Genomic DNA, 26,647 nt, shown 5'->3' on the forward strand with positions numbered 1-26,647 from the left:
ACCTGCTGGACCCCGTGGCCACCTCCACAAGGCCAAACCTTTCGTAGCTCACCACCTCACAGACCCACCCCGGGGTGGAGGTGCCCCATTTCTGGAGGTGTTCAAGGCCAGGCTGGATGGGGGCTTTGGGCAACCTGGTCTGGTGGGAGGTGTCCCTGCCCATGGCAGGGGGGTTGGAGTTGGGTGATCTTTGGGGTCCCTTCCAACCCAAACTACTCTGTGGATCTGTGGGGGTGGGATGGGGCTGGCAGCACGACAGAGGCCGTACCTGGCACCGCCATCTCATCCCTCCACATCACCCTTTCGACATCTGTGAGACCTCCCACGTTTGGCCACTGGTGGATGACCCACACCACGGTGTGCGGCGGCTTTTGGGATGACCACAAGCCTGCGGCTGGGGCTTTTTTTTTTGGCCAAGCCCCCCTCAACTTCGAGGGGGTGTCGGGGCGTCAACTTCAACACGGGGGGGGATGGTTGAGGGGGGTGCGTGTGCCGCGGTGCCCCCCTCAACTCGAGCGCTCCCGGGGGGGCACGGAGCCGCCCTGCCCGGCTCGGCACGGCTCGGCACGGCTCGTCCGGGCCTTCCTGCGGGGGGAGGAAGGGCGGCGCTCCCGCAGCGCCAGGGGGAGCCCGGGGAGCTCCTCCCGCGCCATCCCGGCAGCGGCAGCGGCAGGAAGGGCCGGGCGGGGGCGGGGGCTGGGGCCGGGGCTGTGCCTGTGCCGGGGGGGGGGCGGGCGGGCGGCTGCCGGAGGAGGGGCCGGGGACGGGGCCGCCGCCGGGCGCTGCGGGCAGGGAGCGGAGGAGCCGGAGCCGCCGAGGGCCGGGGCCTTGGACGCGTCCGGAGGAGGAAGAGGGAAGGGGGGAGCCGGCCCCCAGCGGAGCACGCAGCCCGCATCCGCTCCGGGGAAGGGAAGAGGGAAGCGGAGGGGGGGGAGCGAGCGAGCGGGCACCGCCGCCGAGGAGACAAAGAAGCGGAGCCCGCCCGGGCTGGGAGCCTCCTCCCCGCCCCGCTCCGCTCCGCTCCGCTCCCCGCCGCCCGGGCCGGGCCGAGCCGAGGTAAGCGCGGTGGCGGCGGTGCGGGACGGGCCCCGCGCCGCAAACTTGTGGCGAACGGGGGGGGGGGGGGGGCATGGCGGCGGGGGGAGGGGTGGGTGTCACCCTTGGGGGGGGCAGGCGGGCGGTGACCCCCCCCCCCCATCCCGATCCTAATCCTAATCCCAGTCTCCATCCCCCGACAGCCGCCGCTTTGTGTCCGGGGGAGGCGAGTGGAGTTGGCCCGGGGGGGTTGGGGGGTCCTTTGGGTGCGGGACCGGCCGCCGTCCCCCTAAAAGTTCCCGTGAGGGGGACCCCGATGGGGCCGTGTCCTCGACCCAGGGGTGAAAGGCGGCGGGCGGTGGGGAATATTCTCGCAATGCCCACCCCCCCCCCCCAGCCCCCCAGCCCTCTCTCCATCCCCTAGCTTCCACTTCAGAAGCCCGAAAAAGCAATGAGCGGGACAACGTACGACCCAAAATCGTGGGGTTTTGCCGTGAGCGGGACGACAGAAAGCTTTAAAACCCCAAAAGTTAACAGCCCCCCCCCCCCCCCCCCAGGGCAAGGCACGGGCAGGGTGCCCCACCGCCTCGCTGGGTTTTGAGGTGCCTCCGTGGATTAAATGCGGCACCCGCTCACCGCCGTCTTGTTCTTTTGTTAGTTTCAAACTTGATCGCTTCCCAGCGTGCCTCCCCTAGCCGGACTCCGCTCCTTTTGTGTGCCGTGAGGCAATATTTGCTCCCTGGGAACACGCCGCCTTCGTGGCCGGCCGACGGAGGAGAGCTGGGCTCGTCGTCCACGAGTGGCCTTTATAAACACGGACCTCCCCGGCCTAGCCACGCGTGCCTTATGTCATCGAGAGCCGGGGCCGGGAGCTTAACATGGAGGAATCTGAAAGGGCTGGCAGGGCAGGAGCTCGGCAGGAATGTCTCCCTGAGAGCGCTGCTTCTCCTCCTGCTTTTGAGGAATCTTCAGCAGCCAGCACCGCGTAGATGGTGGCAGGGGCACAGCGTGTGCGGGAGGGAGGATTAGAGCTTCTGGAGGAAAATTACTTTGTAGCTTCTCAGAAATACCCGGGTTTACAGCTCTGGATATTGAAGTCTCAGGGCTGGCCCCGGTCGATTTAAGCGGTCTTGTCCTCGTAGCTGACTTTCTTGAAACTTTGACAGAAGATGTCGCTTTTGGGAGCAGCGAGTAAACGTAGAGACAGAAGGCACCTGTACTGCTAAGATCAAGACAGTAATTAGCAAATATTTTAATATAGGCCATGAAACAGATATAGACTCATTGCAACGTTAGCTCTCCTTGCAGCTTTTCTGTCACTGCGCTGTTAGCTGCTGTACTAGCCTTTTACCTCTGCTAGATGATATTTCTGATCTCTGTTGTGGTACGGTGGGACTCAGGATCTCTTTTGCTGTTTTTCTCCAAAACCAACAGCAGAGTTAGTCACTGATGGATGGATGGTTGATTTTATTATGTCCTTGCTGCTGAATATATGATAAATCCCAAACTTCAGCCTTTGCCTTGCTGCTGCAATGGAAAGGGAACTTATCCCTTTTTTCTCCTTCCTCTCTTTTCTCTATAGTTTCCTGCCTAGCTGCTTGGGAGCGTTAAGGAAAGGTATTTGCTCTCTTATGTGTCACGTCACATCAACTGTGTGCTAAAGAAGAAGGACAAGGTCAGCAGCATCTGCTTTGTTTCCAGCCTTTGTATTTTTTTTTATCTTGGTGTTGCTATTGACATTTGTTATTCCTTTTCTCATGGTGCTCATGGCTTTCCTTAGCAGTTACAGTAGTGACTCAAAAGCGATGTTTGGGCAGTATCGTTTGCTGGTCATAGCCTCGAGCAGCAGCAGAACTACCTGAAGTGTCCTTCTTTTTCATGCCATACAAGCATAAAACCTGCTCCAGACTCACAGAGGCAGGTGCTCTATCAATTTACTTGCTGCAGGATCAAAATCAAAACCAAGATGTCTATGAATCTGATGGTTACGGATGTTCTAGAAAATGATTTCTGTTTGAGAGGACTTGTGGTTTCTCAGCCATGGCTCTTCCCTTCCCTCTCCTGTCCCCTGTGCTCTCCGAAAGGGGGGGTTGCTGGCGGGAGTTAGCAGAGATGTTTGAAAGAAGGTACCAACAAAACCAAGATGCTGCCGTATTTTGGTTAGTGTGGTCAGACCTGAGGTAAGGTGCTGGACACACCGCTGAGCTGAAGTAGGTCATTGCGCGTGGTCTGGTCTGCCTGTGCTGTGAGCTGAGGCGCGCTGCAGGCAAGCTGCTGTCTGCTTCTGCTGAAATAATAAACTTACAGACAATACCCTTTATCCTTCTATTTACCAGGCATACAGAAATGTTGCAAAACGATAGCTCCCCCAGAGCCTGAGAGTCAAGGATCCCTAGGAGTTCCTGGATTGGAAGGCCTTCACAGACAACAGGGGTGGCGTTTGTGATGTGGCAGATAGGCAGATAGCATTGTTTCTTCCTCCTAAAGCACACAGATGAGGCCTATACAATTAATTTAACTAGCGTACTCTCATGTGGTCTTTTGAAAAAGATGCTGGATGAGACCTGGTGACTTCTGCCTTTTGAAAAATAGCTTTTCTGTTTATTTTGCTTTGCAAGTACATGAAGGTTGGCCAGCCCAGGTATCCTAAGCTGTTTCCTGTTTTAAGGTGCTCCATTTAATTTTTTTCTTGCCTATTCAATTAGATCCACTAGTTTCCTCATTGTAACGTAGTCATCGGTGTTCTGCCCGGTTAAACTGTTGCTCTGTTTAGTGGTGGGTAAAGCGATTCTTTCAAGTGTTGTTTTTTTTTTTCCTAGAGTAATCTTTTTCCCCCCGTCATGAGCATTTTTAATTATTTCATAAATGCTAATGAAGTGAGTAAATTGGAAGTGCATTGACATATGAAATATATATTTTTATATCCCATTAAATATATATGACGCAACAAATGAATTTGTCTCTCTCCGTTAACAAACTGAGTACCTGTTTTAAAACCAGCATAAATAACTTGGTGTGCAGTGAGGTGGCTTGGCGGCGTACATTCTTAAGCCTTGGTAGAGTATTGTAAATTTAGGGAATTCCTACGCAGAGAAATAAATCTTGATTAGAGAACAGCGACCCATTGCATTTTACATTATTACAGGTATTGCACAATAAACCGCTGTCGGTGAAGTTTTAGAAATACTCCTGTTGAGAAAAACGTCTGTTAGAGTGGAAGCTCAGACGTGGCAGCATGTCCAATATCTGTTCAGAGGGGTAGAAACACACTGCGTGGCTTAGAGGCTTTTTCCCTCTATAGGTTTGTTGCCCTGCTTTTGGTCCTGATCTCGTTAACAAGTGTTAATATGGTAACATGTAACTAATGGTCATTATTCTCCGAAGCACAATGGAGTGAACGTGCTGGAAATTTTGCTAGATACCTGAATTCTGAAAAATGTTGCATCTCTCTTAGTCATGAGAATACAGATGCAAAATGAATGCAATACAGGTGCATTTTTAATCTAAGCTGACGAAACTTGATCCAGTTTTACTCAACCTTGACTCATTTAAGTTATTGTCTGCAGACAGCTCACAGCTATATAAATAGCTATGGAAATGTGAAAACAGGTGTTGAGAGATACCACAGGTAGAGTGTAGCTGAAACTTTACTATAGAAAACCTACTATATTTAGGACGTTTACAAAATCTGATAGTAACGTGAAGCAAAAGTCAAACAAAATACATTTTTAAAATTAAAAATGGTTTTGGAATGAAAGTGCAGTTAGATGGTAGCTCATTACCTCATAGGGTTTCAGGAGGCTGTGCTGAAACACATTTGATAGGTAGGACATTTTCTTTGTCTGTCACTTAGCAGGGACCTAAAGCATCATCTATGGAAGAGTGTGGATAATGTTTGCTGTGTCAGGGCCGGAGCGTTTAGCCAAAATGGATTAATAACCAAAAATAAATGAGCAGGCCTTCAGATTTTTTTTCCTTTTGTGGAAAGTCAAATTTTAGCCTTAACCCTTTTACGGTTCTTGAGGTCTAGAGTGTTCAGAGTATTTGTGGGGGCTGTAATAAGGAGAAATGTCAGGGATATGAAAGCAGACAGCCCAGTTTGCGAGAGGAGGATGCTGAGGCCCCTTGGTGAAGCAGGAGCGCTGAGGCATGTCCTGTTAGGGTGCGAGGAGCTGCTCTGAGGCTGCTTGGCTGCCTTTTTGTATGGGTTACGCTAGGTCAGCTTGGTGCAAATCTGGGGAAGCAGTCCAACTGCAGGACAGTGGGAGCAAGGTTAGCAAAAAGGTCTGGTCTGCATGGTGGTTTGGCCTTTTTTGTGTGCATTTTTATTTAAAGAAGATAAAAGCTGTTAAAAATAAGTCTAGTTCTCTTATGATTTAACTTCATTGTCCTTAAAGAGTAGTCGCTGAGCATGGTTTTAGAACTTACCCTTCGGAAAGAGAACAGATCATTGCAGGTTGGGAATGCTTTAGAAAGGAATTGCGTTTATTAAGTAAGCAAAATATAGGTTAAGTCTATGGTTGTAAATATAGGATTTTCTAACTTGTCCTTGTCCAATTTAAGATGACCAAAGTCATGCTTTTTTGTATACTGATTAAGTTACTTCACTATGTAGGAAAATAGTAGTCCCTTCTCAGGTTTAGGACAGAAAGAGGAAAAGAAGAGAAGGACAGAAGAAGAACACTAAGTCCAGCTAAAACTTACTGTACACATAGGGAGTTAAATCGTTGTATAACTCTGGATTTCTTTAGGGCATTCTGGACTAATCAAACATTTCAAGGAACAGCAATAAATTAAGCCGCCTGTTTAGCAAAGCCTGGCACTGATAACAGCAGGGAGGGATCCCAGGTATCGATCGGCACGACCTCCTGCCTTTAATGCACGGGGAGCACCCTCGGCACGGCGTGGTGTGGCTGTTTTTCCTTCCTGTCCTTGCAATAGCAGAGCGTTGGTTACCTTCGTTTTCTCCCCCGCCCATTGTGGGTCCTGACGTGGTTCCAGTGCCGCCTTGGGCTGCTGCTGCTGGTGATGAAGTTACTTCTGAGCTGACATCCTAACGCTGTTGTGGATGGAGGCGAGGGAATTATTTTGAACTTTGTAACGTGGAAGGAAAGATACGCAGCTGTATGATAAGATACGTTCTTGTGGTGAATTGTGATAGCTGTCACGACAACAAATCACATGCTCATTTCTCTGAATGGATGGTGTGCCTCCAAACATACGAGGGGTGTTACCCAATTTGACAGGTCTGGAAGGATGACGTGCCGGGGACCCTGGAGGCTGGGGCTGGATGAATGTTCCGTCTGGCTTCACAAAACTTATTGCAGGTTTTCCTTGGTTTTGAGCTCAGGTAAAAAAAACGAGTGCCCTTTGGGTTTCTTTTGTTTGTTTGTTTTGTTTTTTTGAATAGATTTAGTGTTTGTTGAAAAGTTACTTAGTAATTTAAGTTTGAGAGTTTGCCAAATTAACAGAAGAGAAAACATATTTGTACGTCATCTGGTCACTTTAAAGATCAGTACGCTTCGAATGCTTTCAGTGTTCTTATTAAGAACTTCAACAAAACCAGAAGGACAAGCGTTGAGTCCAGAGCAAGCACTTTATTTACTGATCTTTATTTTGTTTTTTCAGGTAGTGTTCCTGCTGTCTTGCCAGGGAGCGTGCAAACACCCGTGCTAGGAGCGCTGCGGAGTGCAGGGCAGGGAGCTCACACCTGTATAGATGGGCTGGGAGAGCAGGGACGGTGGCACAGACGTTTGGTTTGGTTTATTTTTGGCCTCGGCTCTTGTTTATTCATAACGTTGCACTTTCAGTTAGACAGCTGGTTTTGGTTTAACCAGACTCCAGAAGTCTTGTCAAGCTGAATACAAACCTGTAAATATTGATTGTGTGTATTTAGGTTGGGAATGTTATGCTGGGTTATAATCCTTAAGTATCTAGCACCCTGTGGTAGCCCTGACTCAACTGATATGCAAGCAGCAGTTTTTAATGAGTAGTATTTGACTTTTTTATTATTTTCTATTTTTTTATTTTGAGTAGTGCTTTGTGGTTTTTTTAGCAACACTGTCTGTGCCTGTACCACAAAAGAATTAAAAATAGGTATTTAGCTGCTGAAAAAGGCACCATTTTCGTATCCTTAGTCTTTCCTACCAGAACTGCACAGAACCCTGTTGATGCAGTAACTTTGGTACCGTAAGCTAAGGCACAGCATTTTTCCCAGTGAGTATTGAAATTTTGTGAAAGTCCATGCTATTTTTGGAGCTTTGTGGTTTTAATTAAGAATGTTTTTGTTCCAGTCATAAAAGAAATTGGCTACAGTATATCTTGCTTAAATTTGTTTTCCTTTAATCATTACGTCTTGAATAAAAAAATATGTAGATGGTGTTTGTAGGTATAAAGGCTGAAACTTTTTACATCAAAAGAGTGTAAGCCTTTTAGAGCAAAACATATTGAGCTTCACTGTGTCTGTCTTTTAAAAAGAAAAAAAAGGTTGAAAGAAAAACAATGATCAATATCCTTCCTTTATGTTTTCAGTTTGTAGGCACTCTTTCTGCTAGTGCTGTGGGGATAACAGAAATAATTATATTGTGGACTATTCATAAATTCACACTGTTTTGAATTCCATTTAATTCAAATAGAGAAAGAAGTTAATGCTAATATCCCAAATAATTAATGCAATAATAAAGGATCTGCCTTCCACTTGACACTGAATGACTTATGTTCCATTACATCAAAAGGCTTGAATCATTTTGAGCATTCAATATTAAAAATCTAGTTCATGAATATTAGAAATTTCATCAGATATCTCTCAGTGAGGACTGTGTGGATTGTATTGGGTTTAAACATGGGTAATAATAAAGCTTGTGTTTAGCACGAGTATCAAAATATGACACATCGTTTTTATGAGCTCTGAGGCTCTTAAGGGATGAGCGGGGAATCGTAATGAACTGTTACAGGCCTCCTATGACAGGAAACTATTGAAGTCTATGCAATGTTGTTCTTGGGGCTTTGTGAGCCTTCTGCCGCGAGTACTACCTTGTCATACTGACGGCTGTACTCCGCTAGGGCCTTTTCCATTTCTGCTGATCAGAGGTCCTGGCTGTTTATTTTGTTCAGATATTCCTTTTGTCGACCCGGAATGCCAGGAAGACAAGTTGTTAGAGCTTAGTCACAATGTTTTTTGTTTTTTTTTTGGATCCCAACTTTTCCTGTTGTTTCTGCGGCCCTGTGAAAATGCAGGCATGTGCTTAGCTACTGCTAGTGGTCCTATTGAAACGCCTGTCTGTATTTACAAAACACGAAGCTAAGCCCGTGAGTATGTCTTCTCGAGTCAAGAACCAAAATTGCATTGCCGGTCATCTATTTTTTTTTAAGCTATACATTCTTTAACTTGTCAAGACATGCATGTTAAATTATGTGCTGAACTCCTGTCTGCAGTGTCATACAGCCAGACTCAACACCTGTCCGCTAACTAATGACATAACCCTAAGCATTTCCATAAAATTAGTGGGGCTGCTGGTAGTTTAGCCTTATTTAATGAACGACAATACTGAGATATAAAAACAGGGATGAATCAGGCAGTGGTTGATGGAACGCCTGCTGAAGGTGATGGACAAAGGAAAGTCTTCACTGGGAAGAACAAGGAATAGTTTAGTTTGGTGTTTAATTTTAAAATATGGAAAGCTAGAACTGAAAACAGAAAAGCAGATTGTATGAAAGCAAGAAAAAAAAAGTAAAAAGCACAGTGCAAGAAAAGCCCTGAAATGCTTTGAGAATTCTCTCTTTTGGAGGAATTGAGATGTGTGTTAATGCTGATTGGGGAAAGTTTTAAAAACTACTTATTTCAACACATTTTAACTATAATACATTGTTTAATGGTGTAACTAGACATAGTTGATAAGTCTTTTCAGGTTGTCCTTGTGATTTATCTGCTGTGTTCTTTGGTTTTCTTACTTCTGGATGGATAATTTTAGTGGACAAGTAGTTGGGCATCTGGGTTCCTTGGAGGTAACACAAGCTACGTACTCATGTTTAAAAGATGATACCACCTGTAACTGCAAATTATGGTATCTGGACGAATGGATATTGTCTTGCTCTTCTGCAAAAATGGCATTCGTATGTTAGTAAGCATGCGTGTGTAGCATCAGAAGCAGCTTTAGTATTCAGTATGCTGTGCTTGCTAAGTAGCTAGTGTAATTTTAAATGCTGCATTCTTCAAAGATGGAAATCCTGAGGTTGATGCCAGAAAATCATGAATGCAGGTAGTCAAGGTGGAGTTTTACCAGACAAGATTATTTTTCTGATAGTTCAGGCAGAGCACCTGTTGCTATTTTATCAAGTCCCTTCAGCTACCAACAAATCTAGTAGGGGGTTGCTGTGCTGTGGCAAGTGCTTCCATTAAAAGTGGTGCATTCACTCAAAATGGCTTATGGTTTTAGATGTGTATGTGTCAAAGTACTTCAGCATGTTAAAATAAAATAACTTGAATATATAAATATAAGGTCAGAATATGGGTACTACAGGTTAACTTTGTTAATACTATTTCTGTAGTCTTTATTAAGCTTTTGAAAAATGGAAATCTCGATTTACAAGCAGTCATAAACTGTTTTCATAACTGCCCTATTTAACAGGTAATACCTAAAAATGGAAATACAGTGCATTTTAGATGCAACTATTCAAGGTCTTGGCTAGAATCGTGCTTACGTATTTAAATAGTCATCTTTCTTTACCTCCACTTTCTGCTTGTGTCTTTAGCTAACTGCAGAAAGAACGCATTTTTGAGATGCCAGTACCAGCCTGGGAAGGCGTGTGCGCTTCAGCAAAATAATTGTCGGCTACCCGGAGGTTGTAAAGTCTCTTTTGCCGTTGACTATGTAAAGAACAGCTTGGCATTTCGAGTTAGTTCCAGGTGCAGCTGGCAGTTTAAAAGTTGTTTTCCAGTGTACAAACTAGATGTGTTTGACAAAGGAGTGGTTGGGAATCAGTAACCGTGGGACTGCTGCGTGTCACCTCTGGTGTTCTCTGCTTATGTGGGAGGTGCCTGTGAAGGTCCAGGGCAGGGTTTGTAAGCTGCCAGCAGTTCAAAAACCAAGATCACGAAACATAGCATCACACAGCTTCAGTCACATCCCCCAGCCAGCTGCCACCCACCAGCTCTCAGCCCAGCTGGCTTGGGCCGGGGGGAAATAAATCCTATTTTGCCTTTCAGCTTGGGGAGTTTGTGAGTCTCTTCCTTCCTGCTTTTCCATTTTGTGGTGTTTTTGTACGTAGCTTTGAGTGGGAATAGACTTGAAAGCGAGTGCATATATTTTGGAGTTGTCTATATTCCATTCATATGGCGGAAATATTTTAGCAATTAAAAAAAATCATTAAATGAAACTAAAAACCAACCAACCAAAAAAACCCCTTATATCTAGCGTAGCATATTTCTGCTCATTTAAAAAGTAAATCAGCAAGAGCTGACTCAAACGCCACAGTTAAAATTTGTTAAAAAAAAAATAAAAATGCAGTGGGTGAGGTTTCTGAAATGAGCACAGCTTATCCACACTTTTGAACCCTTGTTTGCAACATTTCTGTAGAATTGTTTTAAGTTGGCTTCTTCTTCCTTTAATGTCTTCTGGCAGTGCAGCAGGACGTTGGGTTGGGCTCAGCTGGAAGGTGAGTTCCCACACGCTTCAGTCAATAAAAGGTTTTCACCAAATAAAAAGAAGCACTTTCACACTGAGGAAAAATCGTAAGGTTTTGCGTCGGTTTTGTATCGTTTTCAGTGCAATTGTTTTAAAACGGCAGTAAATTTGCAGACAGCTGAAACGAGGAGTGCTGTGTTTTTGTAGCAGTCCCGGGGAGAAGGCTGTGTGGCTCTGCAGCTGCGGTGCGAGCGCCGTGGCAGGACATTGTCTTTCCTCCCACCCCCTGCGGAAATCCCGCAGCCCCGTGCCCTAACCCCTCTTTCAGAGCATCCGTGTGTGCCTCCTGCCCCCAGCCTCCCTTCTGTTTCCTCCGCAGTCCCATGTGGGCGCTGGGCATCGCCTTAGAAATGCACGTGTTGGGATTAATTCACTTTCCGAGTGGCTGTCGAGTAGCTGAATGGCATCCTGCTGGCGTGTCAGAAGCCCCTTGTCCAACAGCCCCCTCATAAAGTCTCTGTAGAGGCTGTTACTCGTATATCCTTCACGTCCAGGGAGTCATTCCTTGAAATTAACAGCTGCAAAGAGGATTTGGCTGAAGATATTTTTGTTCTTGCTGTGATGGCTCACTATGCTAAGCCTGTAGTGCCACACCAGCCACAAAAGCACGGTCGTCCGCTTGCTTCATCTGTTTGGGATGGGAGTAAGTACGTGGTGCCTTATGGATTTTTCTGTCGGATATTGTACTTTTCTATTTTCTACTATTTCTACCGTATTTTCTATTTTCTACCTACATATGTGCATGCCCACAGCCTGGTATTTGGGAATGATTTGGTAAATCTGAACTGAATTTTTTAATATCCCTGTGGCCCATCTGGGGATAGGATTTAGCAGTGTGAACTGGCTTTGGGCTAAAATGGACCATAAACCCAACTTTCCCTCCCTCGGCAATGTCCGTCTCCTGCTTACCCACTCTCAGCAATTTTGTTGAGGTCCAGCTCTGGGTCTCAGTGCGATAGGGAGTTGCAGGAACAACAGATATGGTCTTGCCTAAGTATTTCTGTTTTCCAATAGCTAGATGTTCATTTCTTAGTAATATTCCTCATAACATTGTTGTTATGAAAAGTCTGTTCTTTGGTACTGAAACGTAGCCTTAGGTTTTCAGCTTGTATATGGGCTTTAATGTGCTTTGTGCCAGTCGCTGAGGATCCTTAGTGCACTCTGAAACTTTATTTCTAAGGGTAGGTACAGGAAAGTGAGATGGAGACTATAAAACTTGAGCTTAAAGAGACTGAAAAGAGGGATTCATGATTTACACTCATTAGTATTAAATCATTTTGTAGCTTAAAAAAAAAAGTGTGAGCGTACTTCTAAGACTGTTTTCTTCTATATTTATAAAAGATGATTCTTGGTGTGTACCATCTTTCACTGCAAAGTAGGCACAAGGCAGGTGGCTAAGCTGTTGACCCTTGTAATCAACAACTTATATATCTTCAGCTAGTTTAGCTTGGGAAGAAGCAGTAGAAAAGTGATTTTTATATGAAATCACTAGGTGAATAAACTTGTTCGTGAAGGAAGGGCTTTAATTTTTCTCTGGTATGTCTAATTTTTTATCATTATGTGTGGACTTACAGAATGTGCTCAGCTGAGATTGATCACTGGTGTGTGAAATGACCAAATTATAACAATGGAGAGTTTTCTGAGGTGGGTAATATATTTTCATATGTAGCTTCCAGCAATGAGTTTAATACACTGAAGGCCACATTTTCAGTGCTTCTGTTATTGAAATGTAGTGCTCTGATCGTTTTTCTACTGAACTTCAATTTAGAGCTTGATCTGGAAAACATCCAAGGAAAAAAGCATCAAAGGAAAATAGTAAGAATTGTCTCAGAATGCAGGAAGATCTTTAAGTGTAAAATTAAAATATGCAGAAAGCTTAAAAAAAATTGCACAGAACACCTTAAAGGCTAAATCTGTAAGTGAGAAAGGAAAATAGCTTTACTGGCTTGTACCTTGAAGTTGTAACAGTTTGCTAACCTTGGGCCCAGGAAGTGAACTTCTGCGTTCTTACTGTTTATGCCTTCATTTCCCATCTTGAATCTTCTGGCTTTGCTTCAGCTAAGGGGTTGTTACCATTTTAATGATAGATCCCCAAGGAGTATATTATTACTTGCAGAGCTCTGGTTTGGTTCTCTGCTTCAGTTCAAAGCCACCAGTCGAACTCTTCCAAAAATGTAATAAACCGAGTTAGGAAACTTAAACCACTTACGCATGAATATATTTAGTTAACTTTTCAGAGACTTAGATTTGGGACTTTGGGAAGAAAAAATATATGTGAAGAAGAAAACAGTGATTGAAAGAAGAGTATGCATAGCTGAGAATCAGTGCCGTCTTCTTAACGTTTTAGTTGTGACATTGTAAGAATTGTTTTTCTAGATATTTCTGTCTAGGATAGGTCCTTAGGACCCAGGCAAGTCCTGTATTGCTGTCCCAAATGTAGCCAGGCTAGTATCCTGCCATTGACAGTGGGTGTTAGCTTTTGCTTCAAAGGAAGGAAATCCTACAGACTAAAACCCCATTGTAATAGGAAGCCAATAATCTGCCTGCTGCAGAGCGGTACGATACTCGTGTATTTGTTAAATCTTAATTCTGCACTCAAAACAGCTGTCTTGTTTTATAAAACTTTGTCTTTCTATCCTGTAGTTACTCCAGAGAGCCTTAGGACAGACGGCTACCGCAGACTTGTAGCCCCTCGTGTGGCCAGGAGCCAGCCTAGGTGACGGCGCGGTTAAAAGTCGGGTCCAGCTGCGTGACCGTGCCTGCACGGGCAGCTGTAGTTGGAGCAATTCTGCCAACGGTGTGGAAATAGCAGTGGGAGGATGGCAGCGTGTGTGCAGCTTCATTAGCTGACTTCTCTTCTGCTTCCCACGCCGAGAGTTACAGAATGTGATAGATGGTGAATTTCAAACCGATGGCCGCTGTGTCTTCCTGCAAGCAGAAGTCCAGAAGGAATTTCTTCTGTCTTATCCAGAAACACCTCCGTGTATCATACTGAAGTCTCTCTCATTTCAGCTTCCCAAGTGGGATTTTCCTTTCTTTGCAGCAGGTCTGGACATGTCAGACTCAGTCTTGGGTTCTTCTTGAGTTGTTCTGGCAGCACCAGCAGGTGGTTTCCGTGCAACCTGCAAAACACATAGAAAGTACTGTAAAGTGCAGGGGTTTTGTTTGTTTTTATTCCACCTTGCAACGAATCTTAAAATCTTCAGGAAATCTAGCATACTTCGCTTGTCTGCTGGGCACAGTAAAACTTTGCTGTAGCATGTGAAAGCTGCTTTTCATCCCACCCACAAGCTCAGTATGCCTAAAAAGTCCAGATACTGGCTGAGGGGGAGAGGTCTGCTCATCAACCTAAATCTCAGCAGGCATGGTGACTTTTTTTTTTCACTTCTTCTTTTATTACAGAGGACTCGTCTGCCTGCTTTAGTTTCAACATTGTCTTTGCAGCTCAGCCCACACCTTTTTCCTGCTTTTCTAGGAATAGGTTCCCTAGATGGCAACATCAGCAGCTGGCAGCTCTGTGCTCATTACGCCTGGGGGAGAAAAGCACTGGCTTTCTCAAACCCCACTGCCTCCAGCAGCAGTGAGTAGATGCGCTGTCATCGTTAGCAGATGCAAGTGGCAGCCACGCAGTAACCTCGTCTCTGGGGAGCTGGAGCAGCTGAGTGGATCCTGGTTTGGGACGAACAGGATTGATGAGGGCATTGCAACAGTGGCTATGCAGCGGTAAATATCCCAGTTGCTGCTGCCATAAGGTGCTTTAGGTGCTCACGAGTGGTTTCTTTTCATTAGAATAGAAGTGCTGTTGTTTGGTAGCATCCTTCCCTTCTTTTTTGCTCATAGACGTTCTGGATGACTCTGATTACAGAATCACCTGTACTTGCTTTCAGTCTTTCCAGTACCTCCACGTTTTGGAGAAATTATGTAGTTCCTCTGCTTCCAAAACAAATTTTTGCTGTGGAATAAGCACATAGGAAGTTCTTCAAAGACTCTCGGATCCACCTGTCTGCAGTAAGATTTTTCTTGATTTATGTTTGTGTGTTTCAGAAAACTAAGTACCACCCCATAGCACCTCTTGTCAGCAGAGTTATTATTTGTTGTTCGTTTTCATCCTTGGGGTAGAAAGATATTTATTTGCTAAGGTAATTTAGATCCAAGAGACAACATAAGGATAAAAAAACAGGGAAAACTGAGCGTGCCAACAAAACAAAAGAATAATTGTTCATTTATGTCTATTGGAAAATACTATGATCTCTGATTTTGACTTTGCTAAAGAAAGCAAGGAAGAAAGTCATTCCAGCCATGGAATGTGATTTGAATGCAGCTTGCTAATCCATATTTTTTCATATTTTTTGAAAAAGGATCATTTGGTCACAGATTGCCAATAGTGGAAAGCAGACGTCCCTGCAAAGCAGAAGTTGTAGTGGAAGGATGAACTAGTTGCTTCGTACCTACGGCGCAGGACTTGCTCATTTTGGCAACAGCAAGATGTTTAGTTCAGCTCAGCCAATTTTTTGAAACCTCACCCTAAATTGCTTAGTTTGGAGACTATGTGGTTCTTTCAGCCAGCAGGAGATCTTATTTCTTTCCCGGGTTAAAAAAAAAATATTAAAATTATATCTGTTTGCTAATTGTTCTGTAATTTTTGAATGTTGTTTCATAACGTGCACCATTAAACTTTGTATGCAGGAACGGTAAGAAGTAATTATTTCTTCTTCAGTTGGTTCACGCTGAAATAGCCATAAAACTCTTGATCCCAATTCTCCACTCTTCTGCAGCGTGTAAATCATTTACTTGGTGCCACGAGTGCAACGCATTTGTATAATTTGGGTATCAATGTTTATGTATTGTTTCTGCTTCAGTCTCACTTAAGGAAAGTGTAAATAACTTTACGTCATTGTAAAACAGTAGGGAAATGGGCCTCCACGAGGTAATGCATTAGATTTATTTTCCGGGGCGAATGAAGAGGTTCTTTGAAGCCTGATCAGAGCCCGAGCTCTCCGGTTGTGTGCAGTATGAAGTTGGTGGCGTTTGGGTAGAATCTGTTGGCTTCAGGAGTTGTGGGCTTTTTTATTATTATTATTGTATCTTTTTTATTGGGATTTTATATCTCTGGAACCGATACTCAACATATTTCTGGAAATGACAAATGCACTGCCATATGGCACACCAGATTTCAAGCCACTCTGAGGTGCATGTGCGAATTTTAGAGTGCCTGGAAGAAATGAATGAAAACCACATTCTCAATTTTTATCTATTGCGGAGCTGTGTAGGCAGATGACGGGGGAGGCTTTGAAGTAAATTCAGCTTGAGGGATCGCATGCTTATTTCTGAGCTGCAGCCCTAATGCAGCAAGGTGTAGATGTAATTTATGTGCCAAAACGCACGCTAATTTCAGGACTGTCGGCTTATGCGAGGCTGTGTTTATTCTCACAGATGCTGAGGAATAGGGAGCCCGTGCCCTGCGCTTCTTTTTGCTCCTGGCAGCTCCATTACCATTTTCAGTCATTAATTTTCTACCATTTCTATGAGTTAACCTTTCTTTCAGGCTTTAATGACTGAACTTAATTCTTACGTATGGTTGAACTGTTATTTTTATATCCGCGTCTCCTTCAAAAGTACCCTATTGATTGTTTTTCCTGAGTAGCTTTCTTAAGCTCTCGTTGGTTAGCAAAAGCTGAGGAAGTTTTACCGGAGATCTTTGTCCCAGGGTTGTTTTTAATCCCAGAGAATCTATGAAAACTTGTTAAATGTAGAATAGATGTTTGGGGAATTTGGCTTAGGTTAGAAAAAGCATCTCAGTTGTCTGAAGAGGCAACTAATAAGGTAGTTCATTATTAAGATCAGTTACACACATTTTTGACAGAGTTAAAGATGATGAATTTTAAAATCTCATTTCTATATGAGGAGGGGGAAATCTTCTTGTGGCGTATGTAATTTGAATGATTAGTATTTTGCTTCAGAAGTCACTTAGCTCGTAGAATTTAAATTTAATTCTGTCTTCCTTTAGCAGTACGAGACAGTTCATTGGGGAAAGGGTTACTCTACTAAACCCTCTCCCCCCATTTTTTTTTAAAGCAGTTTTACCTTGCTACAGCGATTGTTCCTAACAGCTTCCAGCCCTGCTTGTAAGCTCACCCTTGTGTGTTCGACCATCTCCGTAGCTCGGTTCAGCGCCGTGTGCCCGGTCACTGCCGTTTCTGACCTTGGGAAGGAAATGTGGTTGTGCATTCCCACCGCAGAAGCAACATCAGCGTGGAGGGGTGCTGTTAAGTGATGCAGGGCAGTGATGTGTGTGTGTGTGTGTGTAAGTACCAGCAGTTCTTCCTTCTGCAGTGTCCCAGTGGAAAAATGTTTTTCTTATTCCTGGGAAATAATCGATTCGTTAAGCCTATGTTAATTAATACACCCGTTTGGCAAGGATGAAGCTTCTGCTGAGAAGGACTGAGAAGCAGGAAGGTGCGGTTCCTGCAGGAGCACCAGGAGCCTCTTTGGGGCATACGCTGCAGGCTCCCCTAGTGCATCCCGGGGTGCCTTCCCCACGTACAGGTACAGGTAGGTCACTGTTGTCCCTCCTGCTCCGGACATCTTATCCAGAACAGGGGCTGACACACAGCGTGCTGTTTGTTCCTGATGCTATAAGTGGGTCCCGTTGTGAGATGCAACTCTCAGATTTCCCTCTGTGCAGAAATGTTGGTTGTAAAATAGCTTAAGAGCAATGTTAATACACCATGGCTTTGTTAGGAAGGCGTTTTATTTTGTGTCTTCATCTGAAAACTCCTCTCTCACTTTTTCTAGAAAAGCTGTGCATGTTAACCTTTTAAGAGAAACTCTTAAAATCACCAAGTGAACGTGGATTCAGACATTGGAAGAATCCCTGTACACTGAACCTTTTCATCTTGTACCTTTGACTTGGATCAAAATTAACAACAAAAATCTCCACAGTTGTCTTCTGAAAGGCTGGCTTGAATATATTAATATTTTAGTTTGTTTTTCAGGATTAAATTTTAAGCTGTCAAATACAAAACTTCAGCTGAAACCTGTGATGTTTTGGTGCAATATTCAGTGTAGGTGGTCTGCGTTTTCTGAACAGTTGATAAATGTCTCTAAATTTATTAACTCTGAAACTTAGATGTATCAAAAAGGATGTCCTTCCCTAGGCTATTACCTTTATTTTCTGTCCGATTGTTCTGAATAATTTTAAAAATTGGTTATTAATGACATTTATATGTCATCAGCTTAATTGACAAAACAAAACTGCACAGTGCTTCTGTATGTGTTTTCCTTTCCCTTGTCTGTAAAAGGAAATACTAATTGCGTAAAATCTTTCTGCCTCTTTTTTGATGTCTTTTTGTCTTACATTTTGACCGTTTTTGTCCTGTTTCTTCCTCGGTTTTTGCACCACTTGACCTTCTTATTTATTTTCACACCATTATATTTTACACCAGTCTCTTGCTCCGTATCTTATGCAAGGCGTGGGATCTTTACCAGTCGCTTATTAAAAGACGAAATGAGTGCTTAGATAGCAGATTTAAAAGACATCAGCGAGAAGCAATTTGGCAGATCTCTCTGCAATAAAATTAAGAAATGATTGCATGCCCATTCAAGCTTTAATCTAGATATTGCAGGTAATGACAGTAATGAAGATGGGAGAGTATGGTCTAGCAACCAGAATATATCCCCTGTAGATTTGGTACTCTGGTTTACACTTTGGTGCTGTTTGCTTCCGGTCTCCAGGGCTTTTCCAGAATTCAGGCTGCCTTCAGGCAATCGATGTACAAATACTTCTTAGTTCTGTAAGTTTTCCTTGAAGCAATAGTGGTTTTTTTTTTTTAATTGTTTTTATCATTTGGTGGTAATTAGCCTGAGTCAGACTCAAATTTGGGGGGAAATCCTACCCGACTGAGACCTACAAAAATTCTATAGTTATATGGGGACTCTACAGTCTTACTCTGTTTTTCAGTAGCGCTTTTGTATAGGTGTGCGGGATACCTTCAGGGTTTGCAGATGTGTTCCTTAGTCTGGTGGCTCACTCAGTTGACCTCGTAAATTTGAGCAATAGGTGCCAAGAACTTTTTAAAGCTTGTGTTTGTCATCTTGCTTACTCTCTTTCTTGTTAGCATATCTATTCGTTCATCAGAAGGCCAAGCAGTTCTCTGGAAGTCTTGGAAGAGAATTTTTCTGCTTGTGGATATATTAAAAGGATTGATCGGGAAGCAATGCTGCCCTCCTTTGTGGTGGTTCTTCCTTCAAGAATCTGAAGCTTTATTCCGCTGGAAGGAATTTTCTTACTTTTCTTTTAGAGGAAGCCTGCCAGCTTTTAGGTGTTACATCTAAAACTGGCTTCAGAAACATAACTTATGCCAAGTGTTTAAGGCTTTGCTATATGTTTTATAATTGTAACACAGCTTTCTTCAAAACTACAGCACTGATCGGTAATAGCCATACGCATCCATGGTAGGTAATTTTGGTGGATACGCACTCCTGAGGGTTGCTTTTTTTCCTGTTCTCCTATTTCCTTTGTGTTTCACAAAATGAGATGGTAATCTGTCTGTAGTGAAAATCGGTAAGCCCAAACCGCTCTGTTCCAGGTGTATTTCGAAATGCTGAATATTGTCTTTCCCTTCTTGAGGTCATTAATATACGTAATCAGCAGGAAGGCTAAGGTAATTGTAGTTGAACAAATAAGTTTGCGCACGTAAACGTACTACAACAAGTTGGTAAAATGTAAGGTGAGAATTGGTTTTTGGCAAAGGAACAAATTAATGGCATACTTCATAAGGAGGCACAACCAGTATTAGATGATGCATCGTTCATTTTGCCCTCACTATTCCTTAGTGGTGGTGTGTTTGGTTCTGATTGTTGGACCGTCACCAGAATTTTGAATCCTGTTTGCACAGGATGTCTGTTCCTGAACTGATATTATTTATAATTCTTTGATACCATATGCCAAATGTGTTAAGAATTTGAAGCTTGTTTCACTGCTTTCTTGAGGTATCTGATGCTTCCAAAAATGCAGTAACTATAATTTAAGCACTTAGAGCCTAAATACAGACTACAGTGTTACTGTCTTTGAAACTCCTTGAGTTTTACTGGGAACTGTTCCTTTATATTTGTCAAGAGGAAAAACACTTGTGGCATCTGTGATATTACTGATTTAAATGGAAGGCTCCTCTAATTGATTTTTGAGAGCCAAAATTGCGTGTTTGCTTTAGTGATCGATGGGGAGCTTCTGAGGCTGTTACCCTTGGATGTCACGGCAGTAGGCTTTGTGTCCCCAAGGAGAAGTTTGTGTTCTTCCACAGCCGGAGAGGTGCAGCTTCTCAAGAGAGTATTTACCAGCGTAGGCTACTGAAGGAATGGTAAAATAAAATGAAAGCAGACGTGATGAACTTTCTCTAGAAATGAGGGGAAATCATTCCACTTCCTTAGAAGGAAACCAGAATTTTCCCAGTCATTTAAATATGCAAGTACCTTAAACTTAATGTTTTCAGTTCCTTATTAGATTTTCAAACTGGGAGATACCCTTAGCTGTGCTTTCAGGCAAGACATTTGAGTCAGGAAGTTGACACCTTCATATTTTTGTAGGTGAAGCCTACGTTCCTCAAGGTCTGTTACTTGGCTCAAAGCTGCAGGCGGAGTGGGATGGTAATTTGGGGTCTGTGGTCCTCAGCTCTTGTCAGGGAATTCCCTGCTACACCCTGCCCATATTTCTAGGTCTACAATGAAGATAAATGGGAGGGAGTGCTAAAGTTACTACTAAAATTATTTAACATGGTGACTGAAATATTTAAAAGCCAGTTCTGGAAGGGTTGAGCCTTTCTGTTCTGCAAAGTGTCCAGATTTGGGCACTCGTTTTGAAAGCGGATGGAATATGTTTACCTGGCGTTCATGTTTTAACAACAGATTGTGTGTGTAAATGTCAGTGTGACATTTTTATTTCTAGCCCACACGACAAAGACGATTTAGTCAGGTCAGCTGCTAAAGAATGAGCTATTCAACAGGGCTCTTATGCATCCTTTAGAGAGAGCTCCGAGTGTGGCAAGTGCTTACTACTAAATGATGTTGAGATTTTTTGTTTGTTTTTTCCCCACTGAATTCGTGGAAAAAAAAAGGACATACCTCTGAACATGTCTAACTATAGTAGTTGCTGGGTAGTGGGATAAGTTTAGAATACTGTAATGAAAGTAGAGGGCCACATGATTATAATATCCATAAAATAACTCCACTGAAGTGATGAAGTGTTCAGAGCTTCTGAAATGTCTGCAGATTTACTTTGCAATATTCAGCAATGAGAATTTTTTTTCTTTTCTTTTTTACAGCCAGTTAGGGTAAGAGCTTACCTAAAAAAAAAATAAATAAAAATCATATCACCTTTTCTATAGAGTTTCAGTTTGCTCTCCCCTTTCTACTTCCCAATCTGACGTTTCCCTGGATCAATGTGATTGCTTACCCAAGGGAGTTTAAAAGTAAATGACAACCAAAAAACCAACCAGTCCAAACCAAACCATGATGCCTTTGGAGTAGAAATTGAATTCAGTGGGTTGTGGTTGGTGGGTATTTTTGAATTCTCCCTGGAACACGTGGCAGACAGAGACAATTTGGAGCTGCCTTTGTTATAAATTAAATTTTATTAAGCTGTGATTGCCACCTATATCATACTGTAAAGATGGTTGAAAAGCATGCTGGTGTTCGTTTTGTGCAGTTTATTGTCGCGCCGTATGGGACTTAAATGAGATCTAATAGAGCAGTAATTGGATTTGCAGTGCATGTATGACAGAGCAGGATTCATGATACTGCTGCTCTGTGTGCTATGGAGAGCAAACGCAAAAATGAAATCTCTTGTAATAAAGAAGTGGCAACAAATAGATTCCTCGAGTATATTCTTGCTCCCTTAATAAATAAATTGGAAGCTGAAGAAATTTGTTCTCTAGGCTTTGCCTAAATGTGTCTGACAGGCTACTTGACTGCATGGTTCAGCTGGAAGTTATTTTTTGAGTAAACCGTATGGTGGGGGGTTTTTCATTGTAAAATAATAATTGAAGTCAGTCATATTATTAGGGATTTTAGTTAAAATTAAAGTCTGATATTCCACGTTATGCTGTGGCATCAGAAAACGTGTTAAGTTTCTGATTTGAATTTGGTCTAAACTTGTAATATCCCGAATTGCTGGCTTGGAAAGGGGTCTCTGCACATGCCTGTAGAAGTCGCTTTGAGATTAAACGTACTGAGCAGGTGAAGACTGTAGCTGGTCTTCACAGGCACTGATCTCAATTCAAACTGTCTGGAGTCGTATAGCACAACCCAGTGTTTGTGCATTACCCATTTCTTTGAATTATTTTTTAAAATTAGCTTCCCTTTCTCCTGAACTTGATACCATGTTTATAGCAGAAGCACTTATGGTATATGTGTGGTATATTCGTACCTTTCAAAGTGTTTACTCTGGTGATCCAGGATCAGGGTAAGAAACATGGTTTAAATCAGCCTGGTGCATTTCATCATCATTCACTTTATTTATTTAAAAGTTTAGTTATCTATTTGTAATTAAGATAAAGGTTTCTAGTTAGTTTTTAGTTAGTAACAACTTATATTCCTTCAGTTATTTGTCACCTGCATTTTTGTTAGTTTAGCAGCCAATCTCTTGGATAGCTTCATTTGAAACACTGATAGACTTGTACTTACCTATATTTTCAGAAGCAGTTACTTTAATATGCCTAAAAAAAAAAAGAAAAAATTCCTTCCCTTTTCTTCGTTGAATTAAAAGGCTATTTGATAGTTGTGTGTTTTAAAACCGCAAATAAACAGAATTCTGTGGTGAAGTTCAGCAAGCTGCAAATGCCACATAATTAAGCAGTAACAGACACTTCCAAAGGTAAAAGGGAAATCGGTGGCTGGAATAGTTTAAGGAAAACAACAAAAGCAGCAAGAAACCATATGCTTGAATTAAATCAGCCGTGACAAATGGTATTCAGGGTTTCAGTATTTAAAGGGGAAGAATTTTATTATTGTTATTTTGATTATGTAAGCTTTAGATCAATGTAGTTTGTGTTTTTGGGAAGGTAATTCCAGTAGTCAGACATATGCAGCCTTGCTACAGCAGAGCTCTCAGTTACTGCCTACCAGTAGCTTTCTAAAAGCCTATGGAAAATGTCGACAATTACTTGTAATTGTGGTTTATAATAACAGCCTGAAACTGTAGTCTAGAAAAATACATTGGGAGGGGAAAAGAAGTTTTGGAAAAAAATGCAGTGATACTGGAGGATGTAGAAGTAAGCAGAAATCTTTTAATTCCTGGAGTCAGTACACCTTATTTGTAAGAAACAAACCTGGAAGCTATTATCTTGTGGGGGGCAACTTTGGACCACGTAATTGGCTTTGACCTTTTGCCAGATGTCTAGTGGTTCTTTTTCCCTCTCCCTTGTGTCCAGATAAATGTCATGCGTTCAGGTTTTTGTTCCCTTGTTCTGGTTTCAAGTGTGGAGCTGCTTATGTAGCTAATCTGTGCTTACAATTATTTCCACTTCTAACCCCAGTAGGACTCTCTTTTGGGGTATTCAGACAGAAATGACATAATTGGATTTCTGCCCAGATACTGTATATAGATAGCTTTGGAGATGTCACTAATTTGACAGCTGCCATAGGAAATCTTGGGTTTTTGGCTATTGTTACAAGGCCTGCAAAATTCTCATTGCATTTTCATTTGTTGTCTTTTTTCACTGAAGTGGTGTGAATAAAATGAGTAGAACAAGAGACCATCAGATGTGGGCAAGACAAGAAAGGGAGAAAATCGGTGCTGAAAACATCAGAAGCTAAGCTGTTGCCAAATTTTATTTGGATATTATGAGTTTTGGGAATATCTAGTTATCATTCAAACAGCAGTAATAGCAGTGCCTGTGCTGCAGTGGTACCAAAGCTACGTGAACGTTTCTGTTCTTCCTGTCCACCTAAAGTGAAATTTCTCAGTAAGTACAGACAAAAAATGCTTCAACGGTTTCCGATCACAAATTTGGAAGAAAAAAGAGGTGGTTTTAGGATCTCTGTTCTTGTGAAATAAGTATCTAATAACTCAAGTTTTTGTTTCTTTTCTTGGATCTGAGGAACCTCACAGTTCGGTTTTGATCTGCAAATTCAAGGTGCTGACTTTGGTGACTGCCGTTCTGCAACGTCCAGAAAACCACAGAATCACAGAACAGTTTGGGTTGGAAGGGACCTTAAAGCCCACCCAGTTCCACCCCCCTGCCATGGGCAGGGACACCTCCCACCAGACCAGGCTGCCCAAAGCCCCATCCAGCCTGGCCTTGAGCACCTCCAGGGATGGGGCAGCCACAGCTTCTCTGGGCAGCCTGTGATGGTGCCTCACCACCCCCTGAGTGAAGAATTTATTTCTGATATCTGATCTAAACCTACCCTCTTTCAGGTGAGAACAAGGCCTGGTTTCAGCACTTGCCCCTTGCTATTAAAGCAGTTGATCGCCTCTTTGCTGAGGATGATTGGTTTTTGGCTCGCTCCCTTCCTCCAGGTGCACAGTGACTGGGTATGCAGTGATGCTGGAGGCATTGCCAAAAGCAGAGCATCTTTTTTCTAAAGAGTATGCAAGCTCTGCCCTAGCCTCTTCAGGCAAACTGCACCTGAAATCCTGGTAGCACAAACAGGAGCCGTTTCACTGTGAAGGGATGGCAGCAAGAGGTCCAGGCACCCTGGCCCTCAGGCTAAGAAATCCATAATGGCTTCAGCTGAAGGAACAAGTTAAAGAAATCTGTCTCAGAATTGCCACCGGCAGAAAGAGTAGTTTTGGCAATGATGAGCTGTGTACTCGGGCTCTGTATTTCTTCCACAGTAATAAAAAATGCAGGGGTGTAGAACTGGCATCAACAGACAGTAAATGGGAAACTGTTAGTGAAACTGGGGAAGGGGGGGGGGGGGGAATCCCGTAATTAAATTGGAACATACTCAAATAGCACCTGGTGGTAAAATCCAGCAATGCACTGATTGAAAGGATCTTTCCTGTGGGAGGTGCAAGATATTTTTGTCCCAACACATCTGTATATCCAAGGCTGGGAAATACTGACATTCCAGATGTAATATTTTTCCAAATGTCCTTTGATGGCCCAACTGAAGGAAAAAAAAAAAAAGCACAGAATCTGCTCTGTGCGCTTCCTCTGACTCCCGTCATCTCCCTGGAGGTTTCAAAGACAACCACTGACCTTGCCGTAGCCCTTCTAACATCAGTGTGTCTGTAGCTGTGGCACGGAGAGAGCCGTGGCACTGCTGTTGAAAGGCAGACAAGAGACTTCATTGAAAGCACACATACAGAAATAGGAAAGATTTTCTTTTTGACTAAGGAATAATGAGTAATTTAGCAGAACAGGGGCTCTGATAAGGGTTACAGTTGGACTTTAACATTGAATTGCCACTGAGCTAAGCATGCCTTGCTCCGTTCTACCATAATAGTCGCCTGAAAGCTCTCTGTAGCCCCTCTTACAGTCCATTTTCTGTTACGTCTCACCCCAGAGCAAATTTTTATCTGATTGCCTAGATGTGAGATTTCTTCGCTTACTTCAAACACGTGTCCCTAGCCAAGAGTGGTAACCAGGAGTGTCTGCTTCGTGTTGCTCTGATAATCTGCTAGTGACTAAGTGTTGCATCCTCCCGTGGTAGCTAATTCATCAGAATCTGTGGTTTTTCACTTCTCCAGAAGGCATCTGTGAATGCCTTTTTTCAGTGGAGGCAAGCATTTTTACTGAGATGTGCAGATCACTAGATTACCGTAAAGACAACATTGACGTGCTCTTTGTAGACATTTTCCGCAAATCTGAAATCCGCAAGTATTGAATTAAAAGCTCTGACTTGAATACAGATGGTGAAAAATTGGCTGATTCAGTAGTTGTGTATGTATTTTGGTGTACAGAACATTAAATGGCAAAGTTACAATAGAAGGTGTAGACTTGCTGGGGAGCTACTTGAGCTGATCACTTATTAATCACTGTGCAAGTCCGGAAGGGTTCTGAGCTGATCTTCATGGAAAAGACTGTCAAGGTGCAGTTTTTACAAGTAATAAATTAAAACTAAAATATCAACCAGAAAGAGGCTGAAGTTCCCATGGAGTAAATTGTTATGCCCTAAGTACAAATACTGCCTTCTAGATTGAGGTGGTGATCTAACTGTAGAAAGTTATCTAACTATACATTCTAAGATATTTCTTAAAAAACAAATTTATAGCTTGAATAAAAAGATATCCTGTTAAGGAAAGCAAATAGTTACCTCATGTTCAAACCACGGCCTGAGAACCTTGCTAAGCTAAGCACTGTGTCAGGTTTGAAGTCTGATCCTTCCCTTCCTCAAAGATCCTGTGATACAACGTTTGAGAACATCCTTGATAGGTGTTGTTGGGTTTCTGCTTATCTATCTGCAACTCTAACTGATGATTCAGGTCTTTCAGTGTACCTTTGTAAGTGTTTATGAGATGCCTAGAGCTGCCCTAAGCATTAATGGAGACCTTTGTTGCTTCTGTGGGCTTCAGGGATATGTATATGTGCACAGCGAGACTGCAAACTCTTAAATAAGGAAAATTAGAAAGGGTCTGAGCTCATATTTCCTGTTAGAAAAGAGTAAGTAGCTGAATGGAGATAAATTGGAGTTTGAATTTTTTTCCTTCCACGGATTGCTTTTGAATGGGAATGCTCAGCAGAACTCGGGCTGTTTTGGTGGCACACTGCCTTGCTTGTGTGCTTCCCGTGTGTCCTCTCAAAGCATTTGCACCTAAAGTGGGATGAGGCTTTCTGCCCTTGCTTTCATGATTTCTCCACTTCTGCTTTGTGGGTTTTTCTTTTTTCTCATGCAAGGACTGTACTGGAAGTTTGCAGCTGAGCATAATCAAATTTGAATAAGTTCAATATCAATAAGTATCAAGATGGAAAATCCTGCTTAAGCCA

The 26,647-nt window shown here is 42.9% G+C and overlaps 1 protein-coding gene across 2 annotated transcripts in view; it reads left to right on the forward strand.

The window, feature by feature from the left end:
* Positions 1 to 742: 742 nt before the first annotated feature.
* Positions 743 to 26,647, forward strand: part of NCK2 (NCK adaptor protein 2) — an 85,247-nt gene continuing 59,342 nt past the window's right edge. Inside the window, exons 1-2 of one of the 2 annotated variants that reach the window (XM_083819371.1) lie at positions 743 to 1,056; positions 2,618 to 2,710. The gene's annotated coding sequence lies outside the window, so the exon portion shown is untranslated. The remainder of the gene's footprint in view (positions 1,057 to 2,617; positions 2,711 to 26,647) is intronic. The other variant, XM_083819370.1, reaches the window with a different exon arrangement.

Source organism: Anser anser, assembly GCF_964211835.1.
Source record: "Anser anser genome assembly, chromosome: 1".
Classification (NCBI taxonomy): Eukaryota; Metazoa; Chordata; class Aves; order Anseriformes; family Anatidae; genus Anser; species Anser anser.